General features: G+C 40.4%; 3 long non-coding RNA genes across 3 annotated transcripts in view; 2 read left to right on the forward strand and 1 right to left on the reverse strand.

Moving 5' to 3' along the window:
* Positions 1 to 7,722, forward strand: part of LOC307036573 — a 25,182-nt gene extending 17,460 nt beyond the window's left edge. Inside the window, exon 2 of the long non-coding RNA XR_013807387.1 lies at positions 5,027 to 7,722. This is a non-coding gene — a long non-coding RNA (uncharacterized lncRNA). The remainder of the gene's footprint in view (positions 1 to 5,026) is intronic.
* On the reverse strand, positions 5,857 to 11,203 carry LOC307036572. The gene is made up of 2 exons (XR_013807386.1): positions 10,376 to 11,203; positions 5,857 to 9,673 (listed from the first exon to the last, which is right to left on the reverse strand). It is a non-coding gene; the product is annotated as an uncharacterized lncRNA (long non-coding RNA).
* A 1,007-nt stretch (positions 11,204 to 12,210) lies between these two features.
* LOC307036571 lies at positions 12,211 to 15,437 on the forward strand. Its single transcript, XR_013807385.1, has 3 exons — positions 12,211 to 12,793; positions 13,854 to 14,041; positions 14,213 to 15,437. It is a non-coding gene; the product is annotated as an uncharacterized lncRNA (long non-coding RNA).
* The last annotated feature ends 2,348 nt before the right edge of the window (positions 15,438 to 17,785 follow it).

Raw genomic sequence — 17,785 nt, forward strand, 5'->3', positions numbered from 1 at the left:
GGATATAGTGAGGCCCGGTCACTTCAGAATGACTTTCTGAAGTTTGCGTTACTCTCCTTTGGATCACTTATAACTCAACTTCGATTCCTATGAACCTAAGAATTGTTATTTAGATTTTGTCCCTGGATGCCGTCTGAAAACGGGCACTGGACATCCCCCAACGAGTCTTCAGCCGTCTCCTTTCTGAAAAAAGTACGGGGCCTTTCACCTTCGTCTTACATACCTCGTTGATTCACTTTTATGTTATATAACTTTCCTACCTATCTAAAATATGTATTTGTACTGTTACTATAAAAACACTGTAAACTTCGTCTGACAACCCTAAAATTTGGAATATGGTCAAATCACAGATTTCGAATTAAACTGGTGTCTGCTCACCTGGTAGCCTATTGTACAGAGCTCTGTTTTTAGTTGTCAGAAGAGGCCGAGATGTTTAGCCCTGGACTATTCCGTCTGCTTGCCGTTGGTGTTCTCTTCCCTGAAACACCCCACTCAGACACGTCGGCTCACCATTTGTTGGAGATTAGGAGGATGTTTAAAACCAACCTCGTCTCCGCGTGTCGTTTGATAAGCTGGGTAAATTCGTAAAAAGGAAGGGATTAAGCAACACCAGAATGCAAGTTAAACAATAATCTTGTTTTAATGATACAAAGTAACAATACAAATACAAAGGAAGTACTTCCTGCTCTTTCTCCTGTCCTACTCTCTGGTCAGCTTGAAGAAAAAGATCTCGAACCAAAGGAAAACACCGGCTTTCATATTAAAAACAAAGGAGGAGGTGTGTGCGTGCTTTCCCCCAGAGGTCATCTTATTGGGAGAGACCAACACATGGCCTGTCGCACCCAATCAGTGCGACACAGCAGAAGAAACCCGGAAACAAAAAGTCTCTTTCAGTTTGACGAAAACCAGATACCTTTTGGTGTCTGGTACGAACCTGCTCTAAACAACAAGTTTCCTTATCTTATTTCACATCTTGCAGCCAGCACACACACATCCCCTTTATGGCCCTTTGTCCCTGTGTCCATCTTCCCCCCTCAGGTTACCACACACAAGTTAAAAGTATGTTTTAAGATATAGTTGTTATAGTTGGCTAAATATACGTAATACATGTAAATTACTTTCATATCAATAATAACGAGGAACACATTACCTATGCTCTTAAGCAGTATTAGAGATGCTTTTCAAATAGTCAAACTTCACACAGGCCCAATATAGAGAACACACTCATTTGTCCTACAGTCCTTCCCGCCATTTGAGCTATTGTTCACATCCTTACTTCAAATAAAAGGTTTCACATTGTATATTTCCAGCTTCCTTTACACATACTGTTATTATTAATACAAAGTAATTAAACACACACATCTATTGAAAACAAGTAGATTTCCCTGATAATTGACATGCTGAAAATCTTAAGAAGAATGTCCCCTCCCCCAGCTCTCTCGTCCCTGTCATAAAAGCTGCTTCCATTTCATATAGAGTAATAAAACATGTTTAACCTAATTTCTCCACAATGTTTCTAGCCATTTAGTACCCGCACATGAAAGAATAAAAACAGAGGTATAGTTGAACAGTAATCACGGAGCACATATATTTACTGCAATGAAAACACACACATTTGCTCTAAGCATGTGTAACGCACCCTCTTCTTTTATGAGGGAAACATTCCAGAGTTTTGGAGCTATCCCCAAATTAGGATGTCCCCTGCTCACATCCCTCTCTAAACACAAAGACTTCACCTCAATATATTGGGGAGGGAAAATATACTTTGTCCCTTCAAATTTAACACACATGAATATATATAAGGTGACATTAAAATGAATATACCAGATTTAACTTTCCTGCCATAACACGGTACTTTAATACTTCAAATAATTCAAATAATCCTTCTGTGTGTGTGTGTGTGTGTGTGTGTGTGTGTGTGTGTGTGTGTGTGTGTGTGTGTGTGTGTGTGTGTGTGTGTGTGTGTGTGTGTGTGTGTGTGTGTGTGGAGCTATGTGCAACTCAAGGCATATGCTCGAACAGGAGCTGCCTGGACGCTGCAATCATGTTGCGCGCACTATCCGTGCTGAGTGTGCTGACTTTTTGTACATTGTCCCACTGTCTGGCTACCTGCATAAAGTCAAGTGCTCGGCGCAGTTGTGGCGAAATGTCGCTCCTCCGTTTTCATTTAAACAGCTCCTTATACACACACCCTCCCGGTCCTCCCGATGGCCAGTCGGTGCCTGCCGGTGAGCGTGGAAGTGTGGTCTGCCGCAAGCGGGCGGCAGGAGCGGTGCTGTCAGCATCAGCGGCGCTGTCAGCATCAGCGGGGCTGCCAGCATCAGCTTGTAGATGGTATTTTAAACTCGATGCGCTCTGAAACTACGGGGCGGCCGAGGAAAAAAAATACACATGCGTTAATCGCGTTAAAATAATTAGTGGCGTTAATTCTTTTTATTAACGCGTTAACTTGACAGCCCTAATATATATATATATATATATATATATATATATATATATATATATATATATATATATATATATCAGTGTGCGAAAAAGTACACGTCCCACCGTCCGGGACGTGTTACTTACAATATCGGACAAGTAGATCTTTCAATTGACTTGTCCGCTGGACAAGTGACATTTTTCGCCCTCATTTTTAGAGAGGCGAAGTCCCGCCCATCTACTTCCGACCCATGGGACACCGGAAGCGGAAAATTATACATTGACGTCAATGGAGAGAGAAAAGTCATCTTTCGATCCCGTTTGAATTGTGCCACGAATGACACATATGATGTTTGTCAAATTAAAAGGACATTTTGCAAGTCAAAAAAATAAAAATGTGTCGTAAAACTGTGAAGTTACAATTTTTTTTTTATGAAACCGCTCAGTGAACTACAGGTCTCTGGTCTCGCACAATACGCGTCACCATCACAAAGATGGCTGTCACGTTAGCAAATTTCACCTGTTTCTTTCAGAATGAGGCGAAAAAGTATAAAACGAGGTGAAAATCACTACAAGTCTGGGCATGTTGAGAGCTGTACATACACGAAAGGGAGCGGTTCTGTAAGAGCCAGTATGCGCGACCGGCTTTACAAGGTTTCAGTGAGTAATATGAGTGCAATGTTTAAGGTTAATGTCAGCTAGCTAACATTAGCTAACAAGGTACACTAACGTGTTTTATTTTAGCAACTAGTTTTCTCCTTAAGAACTTTGTGGTGTCTGTGTATGCTGTGGATAACATTAGTGTTCACAAGAACAAGATACACTCCCGTGTTTTGTTTTAGTTGCTCTTCAGATTGAAGCGGCCAGTTTTATATCGACTATATGTTTGATCTCCTTTCTACATGTCGTTGTGTCATTTGAGTTTATTTGCTGTGTGTAGATTCAAGGATTTTGGTTATCTTGTCCGGGGATGCAAACTTGTCACCTTTCGGCGAAATTCTCCGTTTTGAATCCAAAATAGGTCGTTTGTGTGACTCATGTAGATCTGCAATACAAATATTTTGGGGTATGGTAGGGGGTCTGGGACCCGGATTAATGTGCGGCCGCAAGCTTTTTTTATATATTATAATGAAGTGCGAGCTGTGTAATCGAGTCTTCCTGCCTGTCGGCTCTGCTCATGATGTATAATAAGCCTCTGCTGCTCGGCGATGATGGTCTAGCTTCAGCAGCTACATTACCTACGGTGTGTTCGTTAATATTAACTGTGCGTCCGGAGTCACTGTGGCACAGACTGGACCGCTGGTGAACAGCTGTTAGAACGGGCCGTTCAGGTGTTCAGAGTAGAGCTCCCTGTCGGAGCGGCAGAGCATGATGTGCACTGAAAAGTTTTTTTTTCCCGTCGCAATATTATCGTTGAGCTAGCTAACTAGCATACATTGTCACTATCTGCTAACGTTAGCTTTAGCTTTCGTTTTCTAATCGTTTTTTTCATAGGCTATAAACAGAGGTGGTATAAGTATATATCTTGAACTTGATTAAAAGTAGAAGTAGCTTACTCAGATCGTGTAGGCTACTTGAGTAAAAGTAGAAGTACTCAGATCTTGTACTTGAGTAAAAGTAGAAGTACCAGAGTTTAGGAATACTCTGTTACAGTAAAAGTCCTGTATTCCAAATGTTACTCAAGTAAAAGTAGAAAAGTATTATTATCAAAATATAGTGAAAGAAGCGACAGTAAAAGTAGTCATTTTGCAGATTGGTCCATTTCAGAATAATATGATATGTTTTATAATGATTGATCATGAAAGTGTTCTCAAAGCTGGTAAAGGTGCAGCTAGTTTGAATGACTTTGTATACTGCAGGGTAGCTTGTGGATTTACTCCAGGTGGAACTAAAGTCTGATTTAACACTTGATTATATTTCACATCATTCATCCACATCTGTAAATTAACTAAAGGGATTAAATACATGTAGTGGAGTAAAAGTACACCATTTACCTCTGAACAGTAGTGGAGTAGAAGTACAAAGTAGCAAAACATTGAAATACTTAAGTAAAGTACAAGTATCTCAAAATTGTGCCCAATTATAGTACTTGTTGAGTTTATGAACTTAGTTACTTTACACCGGTGGCTATAAAGATAGAAAGACTAAGCCTTGCACAGAGGCATGAAAATACATTTTCAAAATGCTCAACAGTGCTGCCAAAATTATAAACTGACTGCTACACAATTAAAATAAATGCTTTTTATATATTTCTATTAGATGTGACTCTATGGCGTTTCTGTTATTATTAACACTGCTGCTTTAGTTGTTCTGACTGCTAAAATCCTCTGTTATTCCTAATTTTAAAGCCGATATTCTGTGGGGTCGGGGGGCTCGGATCCTTGTCACCTTTTTCGTACTTGATGAGTTTGCATCCCTGTTGTCAATTTGTTTGGTTATCTAGGCACAGCTGTGTGTGACTCCCTCTCGTACACTGGTATGTGTTTTCCTAATGTAGAGAGCATTGATTAATTAATAAACTACACACTGACTCTAGATCCTGACCAAATCCTTTTTTGTTGATCAAATGTTTTTCAAAAATGTATTGTATATTATATAACAGCTGCACATCACAGACCGGAGTCTCTGCTACTGTGGACCACGAAGGAGGCGATCATCATCCCCATCCCCAAAGACCCTGCATGGCATGGAAATCTCCTCCTCCAGGAACAATTCTACACCCAGCATATGCTCCCTGTGTTGGCCAGTAGAGAGGAGGACATTTAAATAAACATACTCTTAACACCCTCGGACTCTGCGTTGTGTTTCGTATGTGTGATGGGGTGTTATGCAGAGGGGAGGAAAACAGGACACAGCAGATTGGGATTGTGGTGGAGATGCTGAGCAGTTATTTAATTGTTGCGTGTAATTATTATTATACTGCGTGCTTCTTAATTATTCCATCTTTTTCTGTAACAATGATCTGTATGTAACTCTATATTTACTTGTTATCTACCACACTTCCTTCTACATCATACACCATCATTATACATGGTGTATATAGGATATATATATTTGTATACATATCTGTAAATTGTATAATTTGATTTTTCGTATTTGGGATTTCTCTTTTGTCCACTCAAATACACTTGGCCCTTTCTCTTTTCCATGTGGAAAATGGCAGCTGCATATTCTGCTTTTCTCATCTGGCTCCCTGTCTGCTCGTCTACAATGAGACAATTATATAATTAATTACTAATAATCATTTAAACCATTATTAATATTTCACAAATTATTCATGTAAACTGAAGAGCCCAGCTGTATGTTGAGTGTCAGCTTTGTTTGGTTCATCTTACTGGGGGGCAGCTACATGGATGTCGGTGCAGTCCACAATAATGTTGCAGTTGAAGGCAGAATGAATTTATTATTGACTCAGAATGAAGCACAACTTCATGTCATACAATACATTGACTTTATTTGTAATTGTGTAAAAATATATGCATATTGATTAGCAAGCAGGACCTGCAGGAACAGAGAATGGTGATGGATGGAGCTGGGGAGAGAGAAGAATAAAGAAAACAGATCAACTTTATTATCGGATATTAAAGATTCAATTTCAAAACAAGTTGCCGCTCCTACAGTTTTCTAGTATGTAAAGATGATTTCACATGACCAATGCAATATATCACACTCTATACATTTGTGTCTCTGGGGGGTGCATTGTGCCTTTGATGTATATAAATGATATACCATAACCAAATACTATTACGTACAGTGGAAATCAGGTTGCCAGAGCAGGTCAGTCCAGTGTGCATGTTCCTCAGGGTCTCAGCAGTTACAGGTGAGGTAAAGAAAATAAAAGAGAAAAAGGTCAGTAACAACACTTTAAAGTAACAACACTGAATAATTATCTCTTTTAATAATTTTCTCTCAGTAATCACTCAACTACTGTCTTTCCAATAAACAGATTGACTCACTCTCACTATCATCACAATGAAACACGTCCAGAAGAATGTCATGCAAAGCTGCCTGCCTTCCTTCCTTCGACTCTCCCTGAACTGCCTGATCTTTTAATGTTCAATGTTAACCATTTGTGCAGATGGCATTAAGTAGAAAATATGCTAATGTGGCGTTAGCCTACCTCCCGCCCCCTTAGCACCTGGTGGAGGGGGCGATAGGCTACTCTTCAAATGTTTCACAAAATACTTACCATCATGACTACTCTTACTGTTTAACATTTTGGTTTACTTCATGTTAAGGGTAATACAAATGACAAGGCTAAGTAATGTAATGTAATGCTAACTGACGTGCTCGCTACTAGCTACGTAGCTAACTTGACTATGTTCCATCCAAATTACCTGATATGTTTAGTCCTGGTCCTTTCACCAGACGGGAAGCGATAGAACGAGCAAGTGGTATGATCAATTTTTTGATTACAACCTGGTACAAAGCACACGGGCATCTTGTAAAAGTGAATTTATTGGAGCAATCTCTTATATTTATTGGAGGGAATAAATCAGTCTTCTTCTTCTTCTTTGCTTTGCGAGTCGCAACCAGTCTTGGAGCATTATCGCCTATGACATCACTTGCCAGAATGCATTTGGGATTTCTAGTCTTTCTAGTTGCGTATTTTTCATAGTCTTATATTTCAACAGTTTTACGACAAACTGTGACTTTTTTTACATGGAAATTATTGTTTAAGATTGACAAACATAATATGTGTCATTCGTGGCACAATTCAAACGGGATCAAAAGATAACTTTTATCTCTCCATAGAGAACCGCAGTGACGCGTCGTAAAACCCGGAAGTAAACTTCTTCCGGTTCCTTTGTCAAAAACCAATGCAAATTCTCGATAGGATTTTGGAAAATAGCTCGAAATAGGGTCTGTGGTTGACACACATTTAAGAGAGGGATCACGTTTTGTTCAGCTGGATAATCTCCACATGTCAACCCTACTTTTATAATCTTTGAATCATAAATCTAGTCGCCAGAAGCAAAATGCTAACGTTATGCTATAAACGAACTACAAGCCAGTACAGCAGCAGGGTCGCACGACTTCAACGTCACGCCAACTTAAGATCGTTTCAACTGACTTGCACTGAAACTGCACTTTGAACACTTTAAATATATTAACATTTTAAACTGTATACCCCGGTTATCTAGGCCCTTTTTGTTTTGTTTAATGTGTACCACGTTTATCTAGGCCCTTTTTGTTTTCTTTTATGTATACATGTCACACTGTGGGAAACAATATTTTGATATTTCTGGATGTATAACACATGTTGAATTTTTTACAATAAAGCTGAATTTGACTTTCGCGTGCTTGAATATTTTAACAAAGCTTTTCATTTTAGCCACACTGAATTTAACTAGAAGTCATGGCTGTGTCAATTACCAGTCTGATATCGTTTTACAAAGATGACAAGAAGAGGGTAGATAGAGGAGAGAACCATTACAAGTCAGGACACGTAACAGTGCAGCCTAGATAAAGGTGTGCTTACCGGTGTTGTCAGGGCTAGCATGAGGGACAAGGTTTATAGTGTCGGTGAGTAGTGATAGCAAGAGTACCGTTAACCTCGAGTTAATTTATTCACATTAATTCCCATCAACAAATCAATTGTATGTGTCACATGAAATCTTTATTAGGCAAGGCAAGTTTATTTATATAGCACTTTTCAACACAAGGCAATTCAAAGTGCTTTACAAAAAATGAAAGACATTAAGAAAATGGCATTTAAAATCAGTCATTAAAAAGAAAAGCTCATAAAATAAACATTAAAAGAAAAAATACATGGATAAAAGTTACAGTGCAGTATAAGATATGAATAGTTCAATTAAAAGCAGCGACAAAAAGAAAAGTCCTCAGCCTGGATTTAAAAGTAGTAAGAGTTTTAGCGGACCTGCAAGTTTCTGGGAGTTTGTTCCAGATATTTGGAGCATAATAACTGAACGCTGCTTCTCCATGTTTAGTTCTGACTCTGGGGACAGAAAGCTGACCCGTCCCTGAAGACCTGAGAGACTTGGATGGTTCATAATTTAACAGGAGGTCAGAAATGTATTTTGGGCCTAAACCATTCAGTGCTTTATAAACCAGCAGCAGTATTTTGAAATCTATTCTTTGACACACAGGAAGCCAGTGTAAAGACTTCAGAACAGGAGTGATGTGATCCACTTTCTTAGTGTTAGTGAGGAACCAGAGTAAAGACTTCAGAACAGGAGTGATGTGATCCTCTTTCTTAGTGTTACTGAGGACTCGAGCAGCGGTGTTCTGAATCAGCTGCAGCTTTCTGATAGATTTTTTAGTGAGACCTGTGAAGACACCATTGCAGTAGTCCAGTCTACTGAAGATAAAAGCATGGACACGTTTTTCCAAATCCTGCTGTGACATTAGTCTTTTAATCCTAGATATGTTCTTTAGGTGATAGTAGGCTGATTTAGTAACTGTTTTAATTTGACTGTTGAAACCAATAACTAATTTAACCCGCTCACAAGACAGCCCACCTCCGAAGATCGTGACTGGCTGAGGGACAGACTCGGGGGCAGGTTTTCAGGAATGTCTTGGCTTCTCTCCCCCAAGCCAGAAGAGGAACACTGCAGCTTGGAAACACTTACTGTTCCTGAAATTATCAAATCTGTTGGCCATCAGGGACCTGAGGCAATTGTGGCAAGCATGGCATTGTCTGAGGAGCAACAGAGGGCAATTCAGGTGGCTACCACTGGTCAGCGAACCAACCCAAACTGGCATTTGTTCAGGAAAGGAAGGTTGACTGCCAGCAACTTTGGAGCTGTCCTGAGGTCAAAGCGTGTGACTGCTTCCTTTATTGCCAGGGTGCTAGGGCAACAACAGGCCCTTGATTGTGTTTTGTCTGTACAGTGGGGGACTATGAATGAATGTGAGGGCGTCAGGGCATTCACCATTGCATCCCAGATGCAGGTCCATGAGTCAGATTTGTGGCTATCAGGATTGTTGGGGGCATCTCCAGATGGTCTGGTAGGGTCTTCCGCTGTGCTGGAGGTAAAGTGTCCCTACAGAGCCAGGGAAATGACAATTAGTGAAGCATTGCAAATCCAGGGCTTCTGTGTCAGTAAGGAAGGAGAAACATTCAGCCTGCGTGAGGAACATCCTTACTGGCACCAAGTGCAAAGTCAGCTTCACCTCACTGCAAGAAAGAAGAAGAAATAAAAAAATTGTGAATCTTTTTTAATTTACATTTACTCGCCTTTGCAATGTTGTGGTTGTTAGAGTGTTAGGTTTCCTGTCAGCTCGTCTGTTGGGAAGATATAAAATATTAGTTTCATGGAAGTCACACCGTCACATATAAGAGCATTAAGACATACAGTACATAGGCTAAAACAAAACATCTAAAGATATAACCTTGATAAGTCTCGGGAACATTTTCACTATTTTGACATTTTTATAGATGAAAATTGAACTAAAGAAATAAATGGTAGATTAATCCATATTGAAAATAGGTGTCAGCTGCTACACTAATTATAATAGTTATATTTCTTAATTAATTAAGATAAGATATTACTGTATTGATCCCAATTTGGGAAATGTTTGTGTTGCAGCAGCATAACAAGAAAAACTAAATATAAGTTATTATATATACAAAAGTATGTGAGGGATGGAATATTAAATTGAATATAAATGTAAAATGTACATGTGATTTTACGTCCAAGAGAAGCTATGGAGCAGAGAGTTCTCTGCCAGCCAGAGGTGATTTGTTATTAGTTCAATATGTCTAACTGATTTCCCTGACTACAATCTTTAGTTACATGGTGAAACGTTATGCTGCTTGTACTAATTAGACTTATCATATAAGCCACACAGGTTTTAATAGGATGTATTCATTATCTTTACTTATGTTGCGGTCTTTTCAGCAGCGCCATCTCTAAAACGGCGATACAGTCACTACCCATCATTTACATTTCACCGTGACATGGACAAAAATGTAACGTCAGCTTACCTCATGGCACGAATCCAGACTCTCCTTTGGAAAACATCGGCCGGGAAACGATAGAACAAGCACGTTTCATGCGAAGACCTGTGGCTGCAACCCGGAGCAAAGCAACAAACCATTGCGTAGCTAACTATTAGCGCTAGCTTTAGCTAACGTTAGCTAACGAAATGAACTGCCGAGTAAAATTGGAAAACACTGGTAATTCATTATTCTATAATTTGTAAAACTACGGTGTTAAAAACGACAATTTCAAAAATGCAGATTCTAATGGTCAGATATAGATATACAGATACTAAAGATAGGCAGGTACTTGCTTTCAAGAAGAAGACAGGGGAAAACAAACTTAGCAGGAGTGTTTACGTTTTAGGCGTAATGACGTAAAACGGCCTCGACAATTTCTGTAGTCCTATTCAGCCACTCGGTAACAACCATCGTTTTTCAGACACGTAAACTCTTCAAAAATCCCCAGTGGGGTCAGTGCTGATGTATTTAATGTCGTAGAACAAAACGTGATTGTGTCAACCACAGACCTTATTTCTAGCTATTTTCCAAAACCCTATGGAAAAAATGCATTGCTTTTTGAGGAAGGAACCGGAAGTGCTAAAAATGCTAACTTACTTCCGGGTTTACGACGCGTCACTGCGGTTCTCTATTGACTTCAATGTATAATTTTCCGCTTCCGGGGTCCCATGGAGGCTCCCGGAAGGGGAGGGACTTCGCCTCTCTATTGATAAATTCAGTTTACAAAAGGCAGAACTCATTCGCAAATTCTACGTGTCCGCCATTGTTCGTTTAGAAATATTAGTTTCGGTTCTGCTTGTCGATTCCATACATCTCGCCGCTTTTAGACGGGGGCGGGGCGGGGCGGGAAGCACAGTGGCAGGGTTGGGAAGCAAAACTCGGTTCCGAGTAGGAACAAATAACAATTGTCCGGTCCCGGGATTAATAAGAGTTGTGAGGACAGGAGGCGAGCCCCGCGGACCGCAGCTCTCTCTCTCTATGCTCCGGATCAGCTGATCGCTGCATGGTGCAGCTCAGCGTATCCCTCTCTCTCTCTTTCTACACACAGCGGATCCGCTGCCCGTTTAACAGCCTCATCTTTGTTAAACTGTCTTATGTTCTTTCTCTAACACGTAATGAAGATTATTAAGCGTTTTAGCTCCTGTGTTGTTAATATTGACGCCATGTCCTTTATGAAGTAAAGCTGTCTGTGTCCTCGCGCTGTCCTCACATCCCCGGACCCCCAGACTCGGAGGAGCACAGGGATGTCAGTATTGTTTATGAAGCAGGATATATAGAAAGTACATTATTGAAATGAAAATACTATTTATTTACTTTTACAAACAGTGAGCAGCTGGGCAGCTGCAGCATGTGTATTGCAGGACATGTGTAAGCGTGCAAGCGTCTTTGAGTTGTAGAAAAGCGCTAGGCCTCTAGGCTATAAATATAATGTATTATTATTATTATTATTATTATTATTATTATTATTATTATTATTGTTATTATTATAAAGCCGATGTGTTGGACATGTGTGGTTGGACTCTGTCGCACAGGCAGGTTGCAGTGTAACACCAGAGGAGACTGGGCCAATTGTACATTCTCAAACTGCACTGCTTAGAACTAACTAAACAATGCAGAGATTATTTTTATATAATTGTTTTCAATCACCGTAATAAATTAAACAGTATAAATTGATTTGTAAATAGGAATACAGATTTGATTAATGTTTTCACGGTTATAACCGTGAAAACATTGGGTATCCTTTGGATTTTAACGATTCCGGTTCTGCTTTTCGATTCCGGTTATTTTTCTAATAAATAACCGGAATTGAAAAGCAGAACCGGAATCGTTAAAATCCAAAGGATACCCAACCCCATAGATATATATAAACACTAGATGGCTCATGGGAGATTTTCCAGCGTAGCTCACCGGCCGCCATCTTGCTACAGTCAACAGCTACTCTGGTACGCGCTATGGTAGCTGTTGTAAGGTGAGTGATCTGCACAAAAATACTCTTAAATTGCTGAAATCTTGACTGATTTACAAACGGTTTAGTTTATTATAAACATTATTAGCATGGCTATCATACAGGATGCTTGGACATGTTGAAATTACAGCTTTTCTTTGTGTATGTGCCGTGGTTGTATTTATTAGCTGGCTAATAACAAGAGTTGACCCAGCAACTTTTCACCAGAGGGAGAGGCATAACTGCTCTTTATTTTCAACATAACTTAAGTTACACATGATTTTTTCCAATTGGTTTGGCTTGTTAAAAACATCTTACATTTTAGATACATTATGATACAGGAAATTGCTGGCTTTGTGTTTACAGAAGTACCTGACTATGCCGGACTTTTGTGCTGCCTACGGATGCTCTAATCGCCGCAGTCTGCAAACAAGAACCCGTGGAATCACCTTTCACGTGTAAGATATGACAATATTATGACTATAATTAGGATAATCGTTAATTACTGAGTGGATGTATGTACATTACAAGTCCTGCTACACAGGATCAGTGGGGCTATGTGAGATAATAGTATTACAAGATTGATGTTGACCCAGCCTCTTTAGAATATGTTGTTACCATTTCGTTACACAATTATTTAATGTTTCTTTTGGACACCTTTTTTATAACTCTTAGTGTGGTTGTCTTATTCTTAAAGTATACATACATACATACATACATACATACATACATACATACATACATACATACGTACGTACGTACGTACCCGCGACGTGCAATACCTTACCCGCCCCGCTACCCGCACATTGCCAATTAGTTCCGCAACCCGACCCGACCCGCCGGCACAAGATCCGCAACCCGACCCGAACCTGCATATATATGAGCTGTGAAAACGTGTAATTATTAACACACACAGTTGCATATTTGGCTCAAAAAGCGTGGGATGTTGGTTATTTCCTAATCTAGGAGGATACCAAAAGCCTCCCAGACGTTGGATTTCGCTCTTGAGGAAGAGTTATTGAAAATGCTGTATTCTCCGCTAGAAAGTTTCAGCTCAGCCATTCAGAATGTGGCGCGCTCAGCAGCAGACTGATGCGCTGCAGAGGTTATGATTATGCTCGGTCCCGCGGGGGAGAGGTCTGAGGATTTAAACATTAAACTAAATTATTATTATTTAAATATATTTATTATGCAACACCCGCAACCCGACCCGCATCATCTTTGTTTTACCCAGAACCGAACCCGAAAAAAGCGTTTGAAAAAATACCACCCGCAAATCACATTTTTTGCGGGTCACCCGTCGGGTACCCGCGGATATCCGACCCGATGCAGGACTCTGACGTACATACGTACGTACGTACGTACGTACGTACGTACATACATACATACATACAATTACCCCAAAAATATGATAATTTCGGTGTGTATTTTTGTCCTTACCCTTAATGTTAAAGGAAAGAAGGGAGGACAACGTTGACAATAATTTATATATCTGGCTACCTTTCTCATGTTTATAAGGTTTCCAAAACCGGAGAGAGGAGGAGGCAGTGGGAAGTTGCCATAAGAAGGGACAGTTTTGTTTCCTGTGGCAGGACACTGCTCTGCAGTGATCACTTCAGGAGTGAGGACTTTGACAGGACGGGGCAGAGTGTCCTGCTTAAAGATGGTCTTCAACAGTCTTCAACTTCCCAGCTCATCTTCAAAGGGTATGTGTATCATTGGCCAACAAGAATTCAAGGTGTATAAGATTGATATATAAATATGTGATTAAATGTCACACTTTAGTTTTTCTTTCTGCAAGTTTAGGAATAAATAATGTGTTGTGTATTACAGCACATTTTAAACACTCAAAATGTCTTTAATTATGTTTATTTTAGCCTGAAGCAACAAGAAGCACAACCAATTCAAGAAGAGCGGAAGATGAACCTCAGCCTAATGTTGTGAGTATTCTGAATGTGGCCAAGACCAGAGAGATGGTCATTGATTTCAGGAGGGTGAGGACGTCTCCTCTACCCCTGTGCATTCTGGGAGAGGATGTGGCTGTTGTGGAGAACTACAAGTACCTGGGAGTGCACTTATGGGCTGAACTGGAGGATCAACACTGACGCTGTGCATAAGAAGGGGATGAGCAGACTCTATTTTCTGAGGAAGCTAAGATCCTTCCACGTGTGCAGCAAATGCTGGAGATCTTCTAGTCTGTTGTGGCCAGTGCACTCTGCTTTGCTGCGGTCTGCAGGGGGGGCAGCATAAGAGCCGGTGACACCAGCAGGATCAATAAACTGATAAGGAAAGCTTGGCCTGTCATCGGCATCAAGCTGGACCCCTATGAAGCTGTGGTGGAGAGGAGGACACTGAACAGGCTGTTGTCCATGATGGATAACCCCACCCATCCTCTCCACCTGCAGCTGGACAGTCAACGGAGCCCCTTCTCCAACAGACTGCTGCAGCTCCGCTGTGCCATAATTCTGTACAACAAATCACCTCTGGCTGGAAGATAACTCTCTGCTCCATAGTTTCTCTTGAATATAACCACGTTGTACATTTTAAAGATATAATCTATTTCATATTTAACATTAATATTCCATATGCCTTATATTTATGTATATGTATATTTATATATATATAATATCCTGCCGAACTCAACATGTATATTTTCCTCTTTCTTTATTTTCTTTATTTTTCTTGCTTATTTCTAATTTATTGTAATTTGCCTTGTCCCTTATGCTGCTGTAACTAAAAATGTTTTCCCAAATTGGGATCAATAAAGTACTATCTTATCTTATCTTATTTGCATGTGGAATGCTTTTATTGCTTTTAATTTAATTAATTAATTGCTTTTACCTGCGCACTTGGTAATAGATGGGGGGGTGAGCTAGGGAAGGACAATTTTTGTTGACCGCACGCATGCACGCACGCACGCACGCACGCACGCATGCACGCACGCACGCACGCACGCATATGGATATGTTATATTGCATTTTTGCTTTGCAAATAAAAGGTAAAACGCATACTGTGTTGGAAAGACTGAGTTTTTGCGCGTCCATAGTGTTTTTTCTCTTGTTTAGTCCCTCGCGGCACTTTGTTTAAGATTACTGCCGCAATATTAAGTCAACAAAAAAGACTTGTACCACAGCGTGGATCTACGGAGATTTCTAGGATCGATCTGTGACGCTGTGGAATTAAAAGGAAACATTGAAACGCCGTGTTCGCCGCTGTATTGGAGAGCGGCTTAAGGAAACTTCAGCGTACTGCCGGGAGGATAAAGACTGACGGACAATCCACACAGCAGCAGGAGCGAGCGGTATGTCACTTCTTCATTCATGCTGTGTAAATGTTTGTTAGAACACAGTGTGAATAAGTTACTGCTGCGTGTCCATTGGGGACTGACTTGTTGCTTGCGTGTGTTGGTTTGTGCCGCTAGAGGTTGTGTGGATTGGAGCATTTGTTCTTCATTCATTAAAACATTAAAAGGATATGTCAATAAGTGGATCAAATTCAGATGTCAATGTGGCAAAAATGGATGAACAAAAGAGAGAGTCGATACTCACTGCCAAGGCTTTGGCAAATAAAATGGAAAAGTTTCAAAAGGAACGTCAATCAACGGTTCACAAAATGAAAAGTGTGATTAAAACAATGAAGGATCTCATGCAAAGGGATGACAACGCCTCACAAATACAAACTCAACTTGAACATTTAATTCAACTGGTTAAAGAAACCACCCTGTTACACAAGTCTTTAATTCCTCTTCTTCCTGCAGACGAACAGGAAAATCAAAATGTATGGTTTGCCAAGACAATGAAATACAATAATGGATTTATCGACGATGTCAAGCAATGGCTTTCTGAAACTGGGAGACAACCGAGCAGCACCATTGCACATGTTTCCTCAATTGAGATATCTGATGAACACCAACAAAGTATGTCTCATGTTTCAAAACAATCTGGGAAAAATGTTGAAACTTCTGAAGCACAAGAGGAAATAAAACCAAGCGACAGTGTTTCAAACATAGGAAGCATTGGGTCTTGCAAGCGGAGCTCTGCTGGAACCAGGTCCAGTGTTTCAACTACATCATCATGCATCAAAGCTGAGGCTGACATGGCCGCTCTCACTGCACGACAAATGTTATTAAAAGACAAGCATGCATTGGATGAACAAGAGGAAGAGCTCAGGGAAAATAAGGAACAGCTCAGGAAAAAGAGGGAGCAATTAGAAATGGAAGTGGAAATAGCCGCATCAAGGGCTAAAATGAATGTGCTAAGACGCTCTAGAAGGTCTCGTGCTGCAAGTAACACATCTGTGAGTCCCAATGGCATGCATTCTTATTTGGAAAGGGGACGAAAGGAAGCCACACTCAGTGCTGGAGCAAAAACATTTGTGCCTGACACAAACAGGCCTACAGGTGGCCAGTCTGACGTACAGTTTTCGCATAGAGAACATGAAGTAGAATATGGACATCTGCAACATCAAGCCACAAGAAGCCCAGAGGCCAATATACATCAAAGTTCAACACAATCACATCCACAGTTACAACACCAAAGCAATCACCCAGCAGCACTGGCACCAAGCAGCAGTGCTCAGAATCCTTTAATTAATGTTTTGGAAAGAAAAAATGAAATAACATCCATGTTGGTTCAGCAACAGTCTCTCTCTTTTCTGCCGAAAAGAGAAGTTCAGATGTTTGATGCCTCTCCATTTCAATATCAAGCATTCATAAGAGCTTTTGAGCACAGCATTGAGGAGAAGACTCACAACCCTAAAGACTGCCTGTATTTTCTCGAACAGTACACCAGGGGGCAGCCTTTGGAGCTTGTCAGAAGCTGTCAGCATATGGCCCATGACAGAGGATATGCCAAAGCAAAGGCTTTGCTACAGGAGCATTTTGGTAATGCACAGAAAATTGTTTCTGCTTACATGGAAAAGGCTCTTTCATGGCAGCCAATAAGAGTAGAAGATGTGCGAGCTCTGCAAGCTTACGGTCTCTTTCTGAGAGGATGCTGCAACGTCATGGAAGAGTTTGAATACATGTGTGAGTTGAACATGCCTAGCAATATGCTAGCCATCATAAAAAAGTTACCCTACAAATATAGGGACAAATGGAGAACTCTGGCCTATGACTTACAGAAAAGGCAGGGCCGGAGAGCTACATTCATGGATATTGTTAACTTCATTGAAAGACAGGTGGATATTGTGAGCGATCCACTGTTTGGAGATATACAGGATACTCCACCAGCAGCCAACAAAGATGTGAGGAAAGCTAAGTTTGAACCTCGTTCAAGGATGAGGGGAAGCAGCTTTGCTACTACTATTACGACAGCGGAAAAGAAAGTGGAACCTGAAATAAGAATGAAGGAGAGAGGCTCACTAAGTACAAGTGTTTGCCTGTTTTGTGGAGGTGGACATATACTGGATCTGTGTTTTCAACTGGAAAGAAAGGCTCATAGTGAGAAAAT

The sequence above is a fragment of the Notothenia rossii genome (genome assembly GCF_949606895.1).
Source record: "Notothenia rossii genome assembly, chromosome: 4".
NCBI lineage: Eukaryota > Metazoa > Chordata > Actinopteri > Perciformes > Nototheniidae > Notothenia > Notothenia rossii.